This window comes from Myodes glareolus, chromosome 24 (assembly GCF_982192425.1).
Source record: "Myodes glareolus chromosome 24, mMyoGla1.1, whole genome shotgun sequence".
NCBI lineage: Eukaryota > Metazoa > Chordata > Mammalia > Rodentia > Cricetidae > Myodes > Myodes glareolus.
The window spans coordinates 2,764,055-2,780,778 of NC_142049.1; the positions used below are offsets into that span (position 1 = coordinate 2,764,055).

General features: G+C 46.9%; 1 long non-coding RNA gene across 1 annotated transcript; it reads left to right on the top strand.

Annotated features, from left to right (window-relative positions):
* Positions 1-6,867: 6,867 nt before the first annotated feature.
* Positions 6,868-7,615, top strand: LOC125401098 (uncharacterized). The gene is made up of 2 exons (XR_007232209.3): positions 6,868-7,027; positions 7,259-7,615. It is a non-coding gene; the product is annotated as an uncharacterized LOC125401098 (long non-coding RNA).
* The last annotated feature ends 9,109 nt before the right edge of the window (positions 7,616-16,724 follow it).

Genomic DNA, 16,724 nt, shown 5'->3' on the forward strand with positions numbered 1-16,724 from the left:
ATTAAAATCCCTACCCATCGCACACAAGGATTCCAAGACGACTGTTTCCGACACAGTTTTTTAAAATTATAAAAAGCGGGACTGGAGAGATGGCTCAGAGGGTAAGAGCATTGCCTGCTCTTCCAAAGGTCCTGAGTTCAATTCCCAGCAACCATATGGTGACTCACAACCATCTGTAATGAGGTCTGGTGCCCTCTTCTGGCCTGCAGGCATACATAGATGGAATGCTGTATACATAATAAATAAGTAAATATTTAAAAAAAATAAAATAAAATTATAAAAAGCCATTTCGGAAGTTCGGAAAGGCTGGCCAGGCAGATGTTGTCAGTGGTTCTCAAGGCTCTTCAGAGAGGAGTGGCTTAGACACACCATGCTGAATTTTGGGGTCACCGGCACCTGAGACTGGGTAAGCTGTGTGCCGGGGAAGAAGGACAGCAGAGTGCTTTCTTTGAGAAGCCCTGCCCCAGAGGCTTTGTGAGCTTGTGTAGAAGCTCACCGAATCAAAATGGTGACACCCCAATAAACCCTATCCTAAGTGAAAAACCAACCGTACACCCCTAACCTATCCAACACTCTAACTTCGCCTTGCCTGTCTCCAACATGCTCGGCACTCTAAGCTACACCTGGACATGATCACCAAAACACAAGGCCTAATTTATAATAGAGTGTTGACAATCTCTAGTCATTTACTGGATACCCATATTTCAAAACCGCTGGCAAAATCGGAACTGTGGAACAGCCAGCAATCGTTTACCTCCAGGTTCCCGTGGGGACACTCTCTGGAGTGGCGTGGCATCACAAGATAGTATCGGGTCACATTCTGCTGCCCTTGGAAAGAGCAAAACTCAAAATCTGAAGTATAGTGTTATTTCTGGTGGTGCTTTACTTTCACACCATCACGAAAAATTCAAAGTGTTGTAAGTTGGAGACCATCTATACCATCATCACCATCATCATCATCACCATCACCATCACCATCACCATCATCATCACCATCATCATCATCACCATCACCACCATCATCACCATCACCATCATCATCATCATCATCACCATCATCACCACCATCACCATCATCATCACCATCATCATCATCACCATCATCATCATCACCATCATCACCATCATCATCATCACCATCATCATCACCATCATCACCATCATCATCATCATCACCACCATCACCACCACCACCATCATCACCATCATCATCATCACCACCATCATCATCATCATCACCATCATCATCACCATCATCATCATCACCATCATCATCATCACCATCACCACCATCATCATCACCATCATCATCATCATCACCATCATCACCATCATCATCACCATCATCATCATCACCATCATCATCATCACCATCATCACCATCATCATCATCACCATCATCATCACCATCATCACCATCATCATCATCATCACCACCATCACCACCACCACCATCATCACCATCATCATCATCACCACCATCACCATCATCATCACCATCATCATCACCATCACCACCATCATCATCACCATCATCATCACCACCACCATCATCATCATTATTGGTTTTAGAGACATGGTCTCACTCTATAGCCAAAGCTGCTGACCTAGAACTCATGATGTTATGATGTAACTCAGTCTGTTCTCTCTCTCTCTCTCTCTCTCTCTCTCTCTCTCTCTCTCTCTCTCTCTCACACACACACACACACACACACACACACTCACTTATGCTTTTCTTTCTTGAAGAAAACACATTTGTAATGAGAACAGCAACCCTGGCCGCTGCCAGGCATCTTCTCACTGCCTGCTGCTCTGTCTGCTCCCTCTGTCTTTGTTCTTACCCGTTCCGTGGGCCTCCAGTCTGAAACAGAGAACCATGACTCTGACACCTCCCACCTCGTTGACTACCTCCCGCCTCGCTGACTGGCATATGCCCCTTCCCGGACCTGGAAGGGCAGCATTCACGCGGCATGACCGTATCTTCCCATATATGTTTCCAGAGTAAAATAGTTTCATCGCAGTCAATTAAGATCACTTTTGGTTTCCACTGAAAGGATCCTGCATGGAGGATTGCACAGAAATGGCTACAGATTTTCGAGCATCCTGCCAAGGGGAAGTTGAGTTGAGGATACCTTGAATTTTGATTGAGTTGGAGATTATTATATGTAAAGATATAGGCCTACATGATATAGAGCTGTTGCTTCCTTTTTTTCTTATCCCTCACTCAATAGCCCAGGTTGTCCCGGGACTCACTACTAGATAGCCCCAGGCTGGCCTCAAACTCACAATGATAATTATGCCTAATCCTCTGAAGGGCTGGGATTCCAGGCATAGACACCAAACCTGGCAGAGCTGGATATATTCTGTTCAGAATAACTCTTACATGGAGTCACCACCAGTCATTCCAGGTTGGGGATCTCATCCAGGACCGTCCACACTGCCCACTGTGCCAACAGAACCAGCACCGACAAGACGGTTCTAAGCTATTGGTACCGACTAATGTTCAATTCGGTGTGTACTACCGCACCTATCACAACAGGAACGGGGGCAGTGGAGAATCAAATACCGACAATGATGGAGTCTCGAGCTCGTCTGTGGGGAATCCTTTCAACCCCTCCAGTCGTCAGATGTGTAAGATTATAATGGGAGGAGTTGTAACCCACTGGAGGGTGGAAACACAGACTAACGTCAGAGGCGTACTCAACGACACAGTATCCACCCAGGTTTATGGTCTTTTTGTTGCTTTTGTTTTAGATGAGGTGTGTTTTCTTGTTTTTGTTTTCTTGTTTGTTAGCGTTTTTTCATAATGAACTGAGAGAGGAACAACCATGACTTTGGAAAACCTGAGAGCCAGCTTGAAAGTACGGTCCTAAACTGGGCCTTAGCGGTTCTCAGCGGGAGCCTAGCCGAGGCTTGCCTGATGAATGACCTTGGGCTGTGTTGTGAGTTCCAAGCTGGCTAAGGGTGGGATCCTGTCTCCAAAATGAAAAACAAAACAAAACAAAAAGACAATCCTAACTTGTTTTCTTTAAGCCTTTTCCTTTCCTTTTTTAAGACAGGGTCTCATGTACCCTAGGCTAGCCTCCACCCAAGATGTATAGCAGAGGATAGCCCTGAGCTTCTTTGTGATCCTCATGCCTCTACATCCCGGAGGCCTCCACACCTGACTGATACAATGCTGGGGACCGAACCCAGGACAGGTACTCTACCACCTGAGCCACAGCCCACCCTAAACCTCTTTCTTGCAAAGATAAAGGAGAGTTTCTGTTGGGACAGTTGGGACCTCCCAAAAGAAGGATAAAACGATTATTAAAATGCTGGGAAGGAGGCCACAGGAGCTATACCCGTTCTGCACGTTCACAACAAACCCGGGGTTCACACAACTCCAAAGCTAAATGCACAATCCCTACAAACACATCCTAGTAACACATCTCCTAAAGAGCTACCTAGACCTGGTCCTCAAAGCTGACCTACTCACTGCTCACAACAGAGCCTAGACAAGGGTCAGTCCAGACCAACAGGCTCTTTTTTGTCATGGAGGACTAACACTGGACCGTCTGAACTAGAGACTCTCCGCCAGTTTGGGGAGTCACCACTTGACTTTCCTGGAGCTCTATCTCCCATCTATCTCAATAAGATATCCTAACAAAATAAGTCCAGACAGATTGTCACTGCTTCCAGGGACACAGACTGGTGGTCGGACCTCGTGGACCTGGGAGAGAAGGCAGGAAGGTTGAGTTCACACTACAACTCAATAGCTCACCTCTGTCATGGAGACATCATAACAAGTGCCATAGTTATTTGCCTCCAAATAATCTGCCCCTTTTTTCAGAGGGCTGAGGGAACAGTAAGACAGGGTCTCAGGACGAAGACCAAGCTGGTTTCAGCTTTGGAACAATCCTGTTCCTGGCTCCTGAGTGCTAGGATTTCAGATTTGCATTGTAACCACACCTGGCTAAGATTCGTCTTTGTTTTGTTTTGTTTTGTTTTACACAGCATCATGCGTGGCCCAAGCTGGCCTCCAACTTACTGACCTTGAAATTCTGGTCCTCTGCCTCTACCACTTCAGGGTCAAGGTTCCAAGTGTGCCCCACGTACGCAGTGCTGGGGCCTGTATTTAGGGCTTCCTATCTATGAGTATATACCAACTGAGATATAGTCCCAACCCCATGTTAATTTTTTGTTTGTTTATTTTGTTTTGTTTTGTTTCGAGACAGGATTTCTCTGTGTAGCTTTGGAACCTGTCCTGAAACTAGTTCTTGTAGACCAGATTGGAGATTCGCCTGTCTCTGCCTTCCGAGGGTGTTGGGATTAAAGGCCTGCGCCACCACCGCCCACCTAATTTTTTTTTTAAAGTACATTTTTATTTTTTTTATTATTATTTATTTATTATGTATACAATATTCTTTCTGCATGTGCGCCTGCAGGCCAGAAGAGGGCACCAGACCTCATTACAGATGGTTGTGAGCCACCATGTGGTTGCCGGGAATTGAACTCAGGACCTTTGGAAGAGCAGGCAATGCTCTTAACCACTGAGCCATCTCTCCAGCCCCCCTAATTTTTAAAAATATTCATTTACTAGGAGAAGTCAGAGGACAACCATAGAGAGCTGGTTTTCTCCCTCCACCAATGTCGATTCTGGGGACTAAACTCAAGCCGCCAGGCTTGGTACCCACTGAGCCATTGCTGGTTCCCGACCCATCAGGTTTTAAGATGAACCTTCTGAGAATCTGTTTTGCCTGCTCCCTTGCAGTTTGTGGAGGTGAAGTTCAGAGGAAGCAGCTCTGTTTCCGGAGCTTTCCCCGAGGTGTGCCCGCTGCCCTCCCAGACCGCGCCTCCCCCACGCTCGCAGTTCAGAGAACACAGTCAGCACTCTAAGGAGCGCGAGCAAGGTGCAAAGACGTGACAAACATCAGCGCCACATTTTTAACTTAAAAAAACTGGGTCACAGATCTGAACAGCAGTGAAACACAGCTGCTTTCAGCTTTTTTTTCTTCCCGACAACAAGGTCTAATTATAAGCTGTGAGAACAACTAAATCAGATCTGTGCATGTGACCCCATTACCCAGCGCCGTCTTCGGCAGGTGGCTTTTACACGGACTGGACAGCGCCTAGTCAGAATGGAAACCGTCACCAATTTAACTCAACAGCGTCCCACGTCCTTAATGTTTGCAGTTCGAGATATGCAGAACACGGTAAAGGTGTCCCGCTACCGTGCCAATCGCTAAGGCAAAGTCTGGTCGCCTCTGCCTGACCTCACTCCGGGCAAGAGTTAAGGGCTTCCTTCCGAGCACCATGACTCCCAGAGGAGGTCATGTCTCCTCACTTTCTGTTCTGAGGCTTTATGAAAGTTGATGTTGCTACCGCATGTAAAGTGAGACAGAGAATACTGGCCCAAGCTCCCAGGAGCCAAAGAGCTCATTCCAAACCAGATGACCAGGAACCTTGGAACTCTGTGGGCCGTGGACGTCTATCTGCTGCAGACAGCAGCGTGAAGGAAGACTGGTCCCTGAAGGGGTTCCCCTTTCTGGTTCCTGCTCCCTCCAAGCCACCCTCTTCCTCTCTCCCCACTTCCCATTTCTCCCCATTTCTGCCATTGGTGGTGCATTCTGGCCCCCACTCTCTTCCCCAGCCTATGATTACTTAGCTGTCTCTGAGCTGGGAAGCCTGTGACTTTGCAGACCAAACTTTCTTCCTGGCTGCATTCCCAGTCTTTGTAGCTGGATGACTCATGTCTGTCAGTGTGGGCAGCAGTGAGGATTCGAGCTTCCGCTGAGGATGGAATCAACAGGCTTGGGGATTACAGTGGTACCACAACACACAGTGAGGGGGGAATGATTGCGTGTCCCCTCCAAGAGTCCCCCTTATTACAATCTAAGAAAATGAGAACTACCCCTGCTTTTCTGATGAGGAAGTTGGCCTGGGACCGCTATCATTTACCAAAGTCAAATGGCCATGGTAGAGCCATGATGTGAACCCACTTGGAGGGACCCTAGACCCTGCTCCTTGTCTCCTCCTCCAATCAGAACCTGCTTCTCTCGGAACTGTGCCTGTGGGCTCCTCTGAGCTTTGGGACAAACCATTTCATGACTAAGGATAAGAAAGTTGTCTCTGAAACAAGGCTCTGTGCTGGTGTCCTCAAGTCCCGAGGACGTTAATCAAACACTAACTGAGAGTTTGGATGACATCATTGTTGTCAGTTTCTAAAGATGTTTTTAAAAGTTTTCGTTTGTGATCTGCCTAGGCTCACCTCAAAGTAAGGAGACGGTCGTGTGCTTGTCCGTGGCGTCTTGGGGCACAGACTCTCTGTGTTCAAAGCCCCTAATTTAGGACCAACCAAGCCCATGGCAGTTGGTCCCATTCATTAATAATCTTTGATAGCCTAGATAGCGTTTGGTGGGGGCAGGATCTCACTCCATAGGCCAGGCTGGTCTCCAGCTCACAGAAATGCATCCCCTACCTCCCAAGTGCCAGGATTCGAGGCGAGCACCCCCATACCCAGTATGATAGCTTTTTTAGTTAAATTTTTTTTATATATACTGGTTTATACAAGGCCATTTTTATGCACATATAGAATTAACTTTGAGCCTATTTTTCCCTGTACCCCACTACCCTCCCCTTCCTTTTCCTCTCTTTCCCCACCTCCCCCTTCCACTCCCTCTTGGTTTCTCTGCAGATAGTTTTGCTTCAGTGCTTTCAAGTCAACGTATATGTGTGGCTTTATGAATCTATAATGTCTAAACGAGAGAAAATATACGACATTTGTCCTTCTGACACTGACTTAGTTTACTTAATTTGATTATCTCTAGTTGCATCCATTTTTCTACATAACTGTTCTTTATAACTGAAAAGCATTCCATTGCGTACATCCGTTTTCTTCACCCATCCCCCTGTTGCTGGGCACCCAGGCTGGCTCCGTAACTTAGCCACTGTGAGCAGAGCTGCAGAGACCAGTGATGCACAGCTGTCTCCGCGATATGCTGACTCAGACCCTGGGGTAAATATCCTGATATCGCTGGGTCACGTGGTAAGTCTATTTTCAGCACTTTGAGGAACCTCCCTGGTGACCAGTAGTGGACAAGGCTTCCCTTTTGACAAACAGAGGTCGTTGGTGTGTGCTGTTTGTTCTCAGAGGCTGCCGTTCTGGCTGGGGCTGGGGCTGGGGCTGGGGCTGGGGCTGGGGCTGGGGCGGGGGCGGGGGCGGGGGGGGGGGTGCGGGATCTCAATGTAGCTTTATCTGCATTTCTCATTGACTCAGACGACCTCTGACAAACCATTACCTCCCTTACTCATGATAATCCTGCAAGAGGACCTTGTCGTTTCTGCTTCACGGATGCAGACTCCACGGCTCAAGGGGGTAAAGTACCGCGTCACTGATGAGAGACCGAGCTGCTTTGTAAGTCGAGCTGTTGGTTCCCAGAGATCACACCTGAACTGGATCCTGGAGGATGCCCTCGAAGGAGGAAAACATGGTCACGGGTCTCATTTATCCGTGTGACATCATCAGTCCCAGCAAGAGGCAGGGGATGGAGAACAGGGGTGTAGTTGGTTTTTCACTCCTTGGGGGCATGCCACCTCACTCCCAAATAAATACAGACTCAGTCTTACTTTTGAACGCCGGGCCTCAACTTGGCCTGTTTCTAGCCAGCTTTTCTAACTTAAATTATCCCGTTGCTCTTTAGCTACGTTCTGCCTCCGAGCTTCTTGCCTTTCTTTATTCTCTACATCTCTCTTTCCTTCTTACTCCATGGCTGACTGTGACTGGGTGGCTGAGCCCTGGCATCCTCCTCTCCTTCTCCTTTCTCCTCTCTTCCTTAGATTTCTCCTCCTATTTATTCTCTCTGCCCACCAGCCCTGCCTATCCTTTCTCCTGCCTTGTTATTGGCCATTCAGCTCTTTAGTAGACCAATCAGGTGTCTTAGGCAGGCAAAGTAGTACAGCCTCACAGAGTTAAACAAATGCAACATAAAAGAATGCAGCCCATCTTTGCATCATTAAGCCAATATTCCACAGCGTAAACAGATATAATACACCATAAAGTAATGTTCTATAACACAGGGCCTGCTTCCACCTAATTCAACAACAATATTTTTCCTTTTTTATTATGAATTGATTAATTATTTGTTTTTCCCAGCCTGGTTACACGATTACAGTTCCCCTCCCTCCTCTCCTCCCAGGCTCTCCCCTTTCCCATCCACGACTTCTTTCTCATCAGAAAAATGCTTATCAGTCAGTCATGGCATTTCAAGTTGTAGTGAGTCTAGACCTGGCCTCTGTTAAGGCTGGAGAAGGTGACCCAGTAATAGAAAAGGGTCCCAGAGGAGGCAACAGAACCAGAGACAGCCGCGGCTCCCTCTCAACAGCAACTTTCTTAAGAGAAACTGAAATCTTTCTAAAGCGTTCGACTCAGCTTTCATAGAAACGATAGCTCAGCCTCTTTTTATTCGTATTTTCCAGTCGGATGCTATTTTAATTAATCAATTTAATTAATCTGTGTGGGCCTGGAAAACAGTGGTTTGTTAATCAACGCCATTGGCTCCTGGTGAGCACACAACTCGGCCCCAAGCTAACTTCCCGGTGCCTCATCTGCAAAATGATGTTGTTGTATGGATACAGGGACTATAATTACAGCATGTTCAGGGTTGTTTTCCAGAAGGCATTGGACCATTCAAAGAAACTAAGCTTCCCTGTTATACTAGTGAAGGTTCTCTGGAGGAACAGAATGTATAGAATGAATATATATATATATGTATATATATATACATATATACACATATGAGATTTATAGAATGAACACACACACACACTCATATATCAGAATGGCTCACAGGCTGTGATCTAGCCAGTCCAATAGTGGCTATCTGCCAGTGGAAGTTTCAAGAATCTAGTATTTCTTCAGTTCATGAGTCTCAGCGGGTCTTCAGTGTATGCTAGAGTCCCAGAGAAGTAGACTTCAATGCCAGTGAAGGAATGGACTTGCCAGGGAGAATGAGGGCAAGTCAGCAAAGAGAGCAAGCTTCCTTCTTCTACATCCTTTATATAGGTGACCAACAGAAGGTGTGGCCCGTTTTCACGGTGGATCTTCCCGCAGCCATAACACCTGTATTATGGGGGGAGGGGCTCACAGTTTCCAAGCTATTTAGAGGTGGGAACAGCTCCCTCCGTGGCAGTGGGGCCGGAATCGGTGTCTGTTTACGGGCTGCAGGGACTGTAGACAGCGAAGAGACTTGAGCAGAGCCTTCAAAGGATGGCCCAGTGTCCACTCCTGCCACTTCTTCAAGGCTCCACAGCATTCAAAACACCACCCAAGCTGGGGCCTGAGCACTCAAGATACTGTGTGGGGCAGCTGTGGAACGCAGGACCTGAAAACCAGGTGCCTGCGTTTAAACCCCAAATCTATATCTGACCTGGGTGATCTCGAATGAGAGCTGAACTTCTCCTTGCTTCATCTTCTTCCTCTCTGAGACAGAAACAAGTCATCTCCAAGGTAGGTGTGAGAATTATGGCATCCAGCCAGGCAGTGGTGGCGCACGCCTTTAATCCCAGCACTCGGGAGGCAGAGGCAGGCGGATCTCTGTGAGTTCAAGGTCAGCCTGGTCTACAAGAGCAAGTTCCAGGACAGACTTCAAAGCTACAGAGAAACCCTGTTTTGAAAGACAAATAAATAAATAAATAAATAAATAAATAAATAAATAAATAAATAAATTTCGGCATCCTCAGAATAGCGGCTGGGACACGTTCAGCCCTCTGGTCATCTACTGTGTCTCTGCTGTGTGGTCACTGACTCTTCAGCTGTGACCTGCAAGACAGAGCTGCCTTTCTGTTCTGTACCACAGGGTGGCAAAGCGATTAGACCAAATGACCCAATGGCACAAATGGTGACCAAACAAAGCAGCCACAGGCCATACCGCCAAAGACTTTGCCTAGAAATGACACCAACCCAATTCAAACAAGCTAGACAGGCAATATTTATTACTGCTCATGTTTTAAAATCTAGGAGGCATATTTTACTTCCGGTTACCAAAACCAGAAACTCAAACAGATTAAGGGAGACTGGTTTCTCTCAGCATCTCCAGTGTTTCCCGTGCCAAGGAAGAGGAGAAAGCATGCTGAGCGGGCAAACACGACAAATGGTCTAAAAGTCACAGTTGATGGTCAAGCCCTCAGTCCTAGCTGCTCCAAAAAGTAGTTGCAATCAGACTTTAAAGAGAAGCACCTTAGCCCTGGCCAGATAGACAGACACGTTGTCCTGACAACCTGGGTTCAGTTCCCAGAACCCGTGGCAGAAGGAGAGAATCAACCCCGATAGTAGTTCTCTGATTTTTACGCACGCGCTGTGGTACACACACTCACCAGCACCCACCCACATAGAGCGCCCATCGTCGTCATGGTTACTCATCATCCTCGTAAACCACAATCTTTCCAAACAATTATTTGACATCTCAGTGATCCCCCCCAGGACAATTCTTCCTTAAAACCAGTAGAGGGCCTTTTGTGTCTGGAGAGGGAACCCAAGCCTCAGAGCAAAGCATCTATCTACCCCTGAGCCACACTCCATCCCCTTTGAGTTTCTAGCAAAGGTATTTCTCGTTTTCTTTACTCCACTGTGGAAATGAAGAAAGAAACAGCAAGGTAAATTTTTCACTCTGCAAATCAACTTCAAGATTTTTTTTTTTAAATAAAAAAAAAGATTTTTCTTTTTCTTTTTTTTTTTTTTTTTGGCTTTGAGTGGGAATACCAAGTAGGTTATGTCAATACGGCAGTATATGGGATATAAAGGAAATTATTACAGTTGCTGTTTGCCGACCCCAGGTCTGTAGAGGAGCGTGGTTACATAGCTGGTCAGGTTTCCTGTCTCTGATCGTTGGACTCACGGAAGAAGTGGAGAGGAGGTGCTGGAGAGATGGCTTAGAGGTTAAGAGCACTGGCTGCTCTTCCAAAGGTCCTGAGTTCAATTCTCAGCAACCACATGGTGGCTCACAGTGAGATCTGGTGCCCTCTTCTGATGTACAGACAGAACACTGTAAATAAATAAATCTTTAAAAAAAAAAAAAAAGAAGTGGAGAGGGAAGAGGAGAGAGAGAGAGAGAGAGAGAGAGAGAGAGAGAAGTGTTTCATCCACTCACAGAATCAAAAATTCTTCCTGAGTGAGTCGGCAATGGCCGGGAGTGTGATTCACATTTCTTAGATGCAAAGGAACAGTGGCAGCTGCCCAGCTCGCCACGCTGAGGTACCACCTCAGGTGTGGGCAGCGAGGAGAAGCCTTACCTCCCAGCATCCCTTCCGTGCTCTCATCGTCGCAGGTGTGATCCCTGCTGCCAGGTGTGCTTCAGCCAGCCGTGGGTGAAGATGGGGAGCAGCAGGCGACAAGATGTATGCGACCTGTTCCAGGGGTCAGGTTGGCCTGTCGGGCCCAGCAGCTCTCATCTGTCTCTCCCACACTTCCGTCTTGCATCTTAAAAATTGATGTGTTTTATTACTGTGTGTGTGAGTGACGAGGGAGCCTTCCCAGGCCATAGCAGGCGCGTGGGATTGAAGGGAGAACTTGGTGAAGCTGGTTCTCCTTCCACCTTTCAAGAGTGTCGAGGACCAAATTCAGATTTTCAGGATTGCATGGCACGCACCTTTACCCGTTTAGCCATCTAGCTGGCCCCACGCTGCTATTTTATTATGAAGTTTTCAATCAACAAAATTTGAAAGCATTGCAAAGAAATACTTCTCACCAATTTTCAGTACTTACCAGGACGACCACACAGCCGCATCTACTTTATCCAGGGAGACACTTAAAGCCAATCCCAGCCCTCGCATTATAAATGTCCCTTGACACTTCACATGCAGATATTCCTACATAATCACAGCCAATAAAATACTTAATAAAGGTAGCAATTCCTCCAGCCCGTCAATTTCCATCTTTTGCTTCCTGATATCTAAAGAAATCCCTTTTATGACCTTTTTGTTAAAATCGAGGTCTGAATGAGGGTTCTTGCTTGTATTTTATAATTATGTCTTTTGAATTTCATTTTTATTTATTTATCGTGGGTGGGTGCGGGCTTGTGTGCTGAAAGTGTGTGTGTGTGTGTGTGTGTGTGTGTGTGTGTGTGTGTTGAAAGTGTGTGTATACATGAGCCACGTGTGATCATGGAGGTCAGAGGACGAAGTGTGAAATGGGGTCTCTCCTTCCACCTCGATGTGGGTTAAGGCGACTGAACTCAGGCTAGACGTGTGTGGCAAGCACCTTTTCCTGATGAACCATCGTGCCAATCCTGTCTTTTGACAGTTTTTCCCCGATCCCATTACATATCTTTTTGCTTATGTGTTTCTTCTTAGGACGCTGACTTGCTGATGAAGCTAGTTCAGCTGTTTCACCGACCACCCCAGACTCTGAGTTTGTCCGTTTGTGCCCTTGAGCAGTCGCTTCCCCGCAACAGCACGTGTCTCCATGGCAGCGCACTCTCCAGCGCTTTCCGGCTTTACTCTGTACCGTATGCAAGGCTGGCCAGAAGGAAAGACAGACAAGAGAATGAGTAATTCTCCAATGGCGCTGGCTGTGTTTGGGAAGAGGACTACAGAGGGGAAATCTCCCATCCACCAAAGCAGAGAGCCTGTTGTGGGTTTCTAGGCTGGGGTAGTCAGAGCGCAGAAGCGGGGAAGAGGGAAGGGACAGAAAGTTTCCTTTTCTGCGCATTAAGATCGCCTAAGGGCCTAAAGAAAGAGAGGCAGCAAGGAAGCCTCTCATGATTTCCTGCACCTGGGACAGCCGGAACCCAGGGCAAGCCTTACATGATGAATGATGTCACCTTATTGATCTCATTCCCAGCAGACAATAGAAGAATTTCTTCTTGCCCAGCCCTCCCCGCGGTCGGAACCAGAAGCTTTATCGTGGGACGATGGGAGAGCCGCGAGGACAAAGGCCAATTGTTGGCCATTGTTGGCATCCCCTGAGCAGAGAGTGGCTTACAAAGCCATCTTTCTAAGGAGTCCGCCTAGGACCGATTGTACAGCGCGGGGCAGGTGCTCCCGCATAAGTAAGGCCTGCCGGACTTGTTTGGCTTCCCCCCCCCCCCACTTTTTGAAACCATCTTTCTCCTGAATCTGCCCTCTCTAAAAGTCACCAGGACAACAGGAGGGGAAAGCGAGCTGCTTCAACCCCCTTCTCTCCTCGTCCACCTTTGCAGGCGGCATCCTCTGGGATTTCTTTTGAGGGGGAGGCTTTGCTGCTTTATTCTTTCAGGATCCTGCCTTACAGAATCTTCACAAAGGAAACTGGGGCTCCCGTTTATCTCGTCCAGCCCACCGCTGCTTCCAGTCACCACAACGCCATGCAGTGTTACTCTCCTCCAACTGGGGCAGCAGCAGAATGCAGCCTGGCTCTTTCCCCACCGATCAAAACAAATTGAACCACATTTCAGTGCTCGTTGAGAAATCAGTGGTGCCAGGGAAGATGGTACCTTTCAGCATACAACCTAAAAACGTACAGATAGTCAAGAATACTGAAGCCTTAGTGTAAATAAAATAAAATAAAATAAAACAACAAAATAAAACATTCTCAGTACATTGTAGAGGGACAGTAGAACCATCTGCAGCATTACCAGACTGTACTTGAACCCTCTGGCCTTTTCTGCTATTGGATTCTAGCTCATATAAACACCTACAGCCGGGAGCAAATGCATGTAAATGAAATCCATAAACCACGTCTACAGAGCCACATGCGTTGACACAGAAAGAACCACACTATAGCAGGGGGACCTGGCTCAGTTGGTAAAACCAATTAAGTACTTGCCTTGAAACACACATGCATACACACACACACACACACACACACACACACACACACACACACTACAGCATGATATGAAAAGGAAATTTCAGTGCCCGAGAGACGGGCTCGGCAGTTAAGAGCACTGGCAGCCCTTCCCGAGGACCTGGGTTCAATTACCAGACCCCAAATGGCAGCTGACAACTGTAACTCCAAGATCTGACACCTTCACACAGACATACAGGCAGGCAAAGCACTAATGCACATTAAAAATAAATAAATAGAGAGATAAAATTAAAAAGGGAAATTTCAGAGCAGCATGTAAAATTCTATTTTACTTTAAAAATATACATTATGCAGATACATATGCCTGTGTATATTTAAACATTTAAAAAAAAGGCTGGACCGATAAAGACTGAAGTTTTAATTTAAGCAGAAATTCTCCCCTAGAGAGAAGACTGGGGAGGTTGATTTCACCTCCGCTTCATAGACTTTGAAATTTCTTACGTCTATTTTTAAAAGCCAGCAGAGTACAATGAGAACAACTGGGTTGCCGGAAGATAATTAAGAATGTACACAGCGTCTCCTGTGTGCCAAACATGTGGTGTGTTCAAGTGGACAAGCCTGTTCCTTCAGTCTCCTGAAGCAGGTAGCAGGGCCGGTGCTTGTACCCCACGCTTGTTCTTCAGAAGCCAGTGACTTGCCCAAGGTAACGCGGTGTGTACGGAGCAGAGCTGGAAATGAAGTCAGATCTCGCTGTTGGCAAAGCCGACAATCTTTCCATTGGCCCGCAGACAGCCCTGTGGCCAGCCCTGGCTCCCCAGACAGCAAACGAGCCGGTGAACACACAGTGTTTGCAATCAGGTTTATTTGAAAGCTTCCGCTGTGGAAATTTTTCAAACATATGCAGAAAGGGAAGGAATGATGTAATGAACCAATGATTATTTTAATGTTCTATTAGTGCTGTATTCTCCCACATAATTAAACTTTTACATTGATTATTTTGTGCGTGGGGGGTGGGTGCACTTGCTTCCGCACACGGGGGACGGAGGGCGCACTGAGTTTTCTCTGTCTTCCCTTTGCACCTACCGCTCCGAGGTGGGATCTCTTTCTGAACCTGGCCGCGGCCAGGCAGCACGCCCCAGTGATCTCTGCTGTGATGAGCACCGTGACCAAAAGCAACTTGGAGAGCAAAGGCTCTATTTCAGCTTCCATGGCCCAGTCACAGGCCATCGTGAAAGGAAGTCATGGTAGGAACCCGGAGACAGGAGCTGATGCAGAGGCCATGACGGAGAGCTGCTTCCTGGCTTGCTCACTATGGCTTGCACAGCCTGCTTTCTGAAAGCGCCCAGGACCGCTTGCCCAGGATTGGCACCGCCCACTGTGAACTGGACCCTCTTGCGGATCAATCAAGCAAGGCAATGGCTCACAGGCTTGTCTACAGGCCAATTTGGTGGGCGCGCTTTCCCAACTGAGGCTCTCCTTGGAGTATGCTAGCTTGTGTCACTTTGACAGATCACTAACCAGGACACGGGTGTTTGTAGGCTCACCCGGTTTGTCACCTGGGTGCTGGGAGCCAAACTCTGGTCCTGGCGACTGCTGAGCAAGCCCTCTTTAGTGCTGAGTCACCTCTCCGGCCCCTCCCACACGAATCTTATAGGAAATACTTTAAAGCAAACTCGAGATATGTCATTCATAAAAATTTCAATCTCTGAAAGGTAAAAAACAACCCACAGCTACAATGCCATTATTATTCATAATAACACAACAGAAACTCCCGAAAATTACCTAGTAACCAAACCATGTACACCTTTGTCAAAATATATTTATTATATTTGTTAGTATTTATAACTCTCAAGCAGTGGTTCTCAACCTTTCTGATGCTGTGATCCTTTAATACAGTTCCAACCATGAAATTATTTTCATTGCTCCTTCATGACTGTAATTTTGCTACTGTTATGAATTATAATATAAATATATGATCTGGAGGGTATCTGATACACAACCTCAAAGGGAGAACAACTTGAGTCTTTAGCTCTCAAATCCCTGCTGATGCTTTCTTCAGGTCACTGGTTTACTGACTCACATTCTTGGATACTTCCTCAAGCCTTCTCCCCTGGAGTAGAGAGGACTATCCACTGCTCAGCACGATCTCAGGAAAGACATGGGGTAAGAGAGACCAGCTTATATCATAACTTGAAGCCACATTTGAAGGCAGATGAATAAAAGAATAAGGTTATTGCCAAGTGGTGGCTCACACCTTCAACCCCAGCGGTAGTATTTGAAGCTGGCGAGAGACAAAACGAAACACAAAAGGCCAGGAAAAAGTCAACGTGGCCTTCTGGCAAACAACGTGATCTCATGGTTGAGAGAGTAGCTGGATGCGGAGGGCGTAGCTGTGAGTCCAGCAGTTAGAAGGCAGTCAAGACCAGGAGCTGCAGCCATGCTGAGCTACACAGGCCAGCTGAGACCCTGCCCCGAAACCAAACCACATTAAAACAGAGAATCTAAAGATGCCACCGGAAAATGCAGATAACTAGAAAACAAGTCTAACCAAGAAGCAGACTGCAAAAGCCAACATCGAGAGAGACCAGTAGCTTTTCTATAGAATAAGCTGGCTGAGACACAAATCAGGAAAAAACCTCCCATTTACAGTGGTTTAACAACACACAGAGCTGGGGAGCGAGACCAGAGGTAAGGAGCACTTGTTGCTCTTCCCGAGAACCTGGGTGGGATTTCCAGCGCCCACACCATGATTTACAACTGCCTGTAACTCCAGTCTCTGGGACCACAACATGTCCTCTTCTGACCTACAAGGGCACCAGGAATACACATGCAGGCAACACACTCATAAACATCAAATAATAAAAGAAATAAATCTAAAAAGTATATTAAAAGCAACACACAAACAAAACACCGACTAATAATACCAACCAAGGAGGCAAAGCCTTCTACAGTGAGCCCTTTA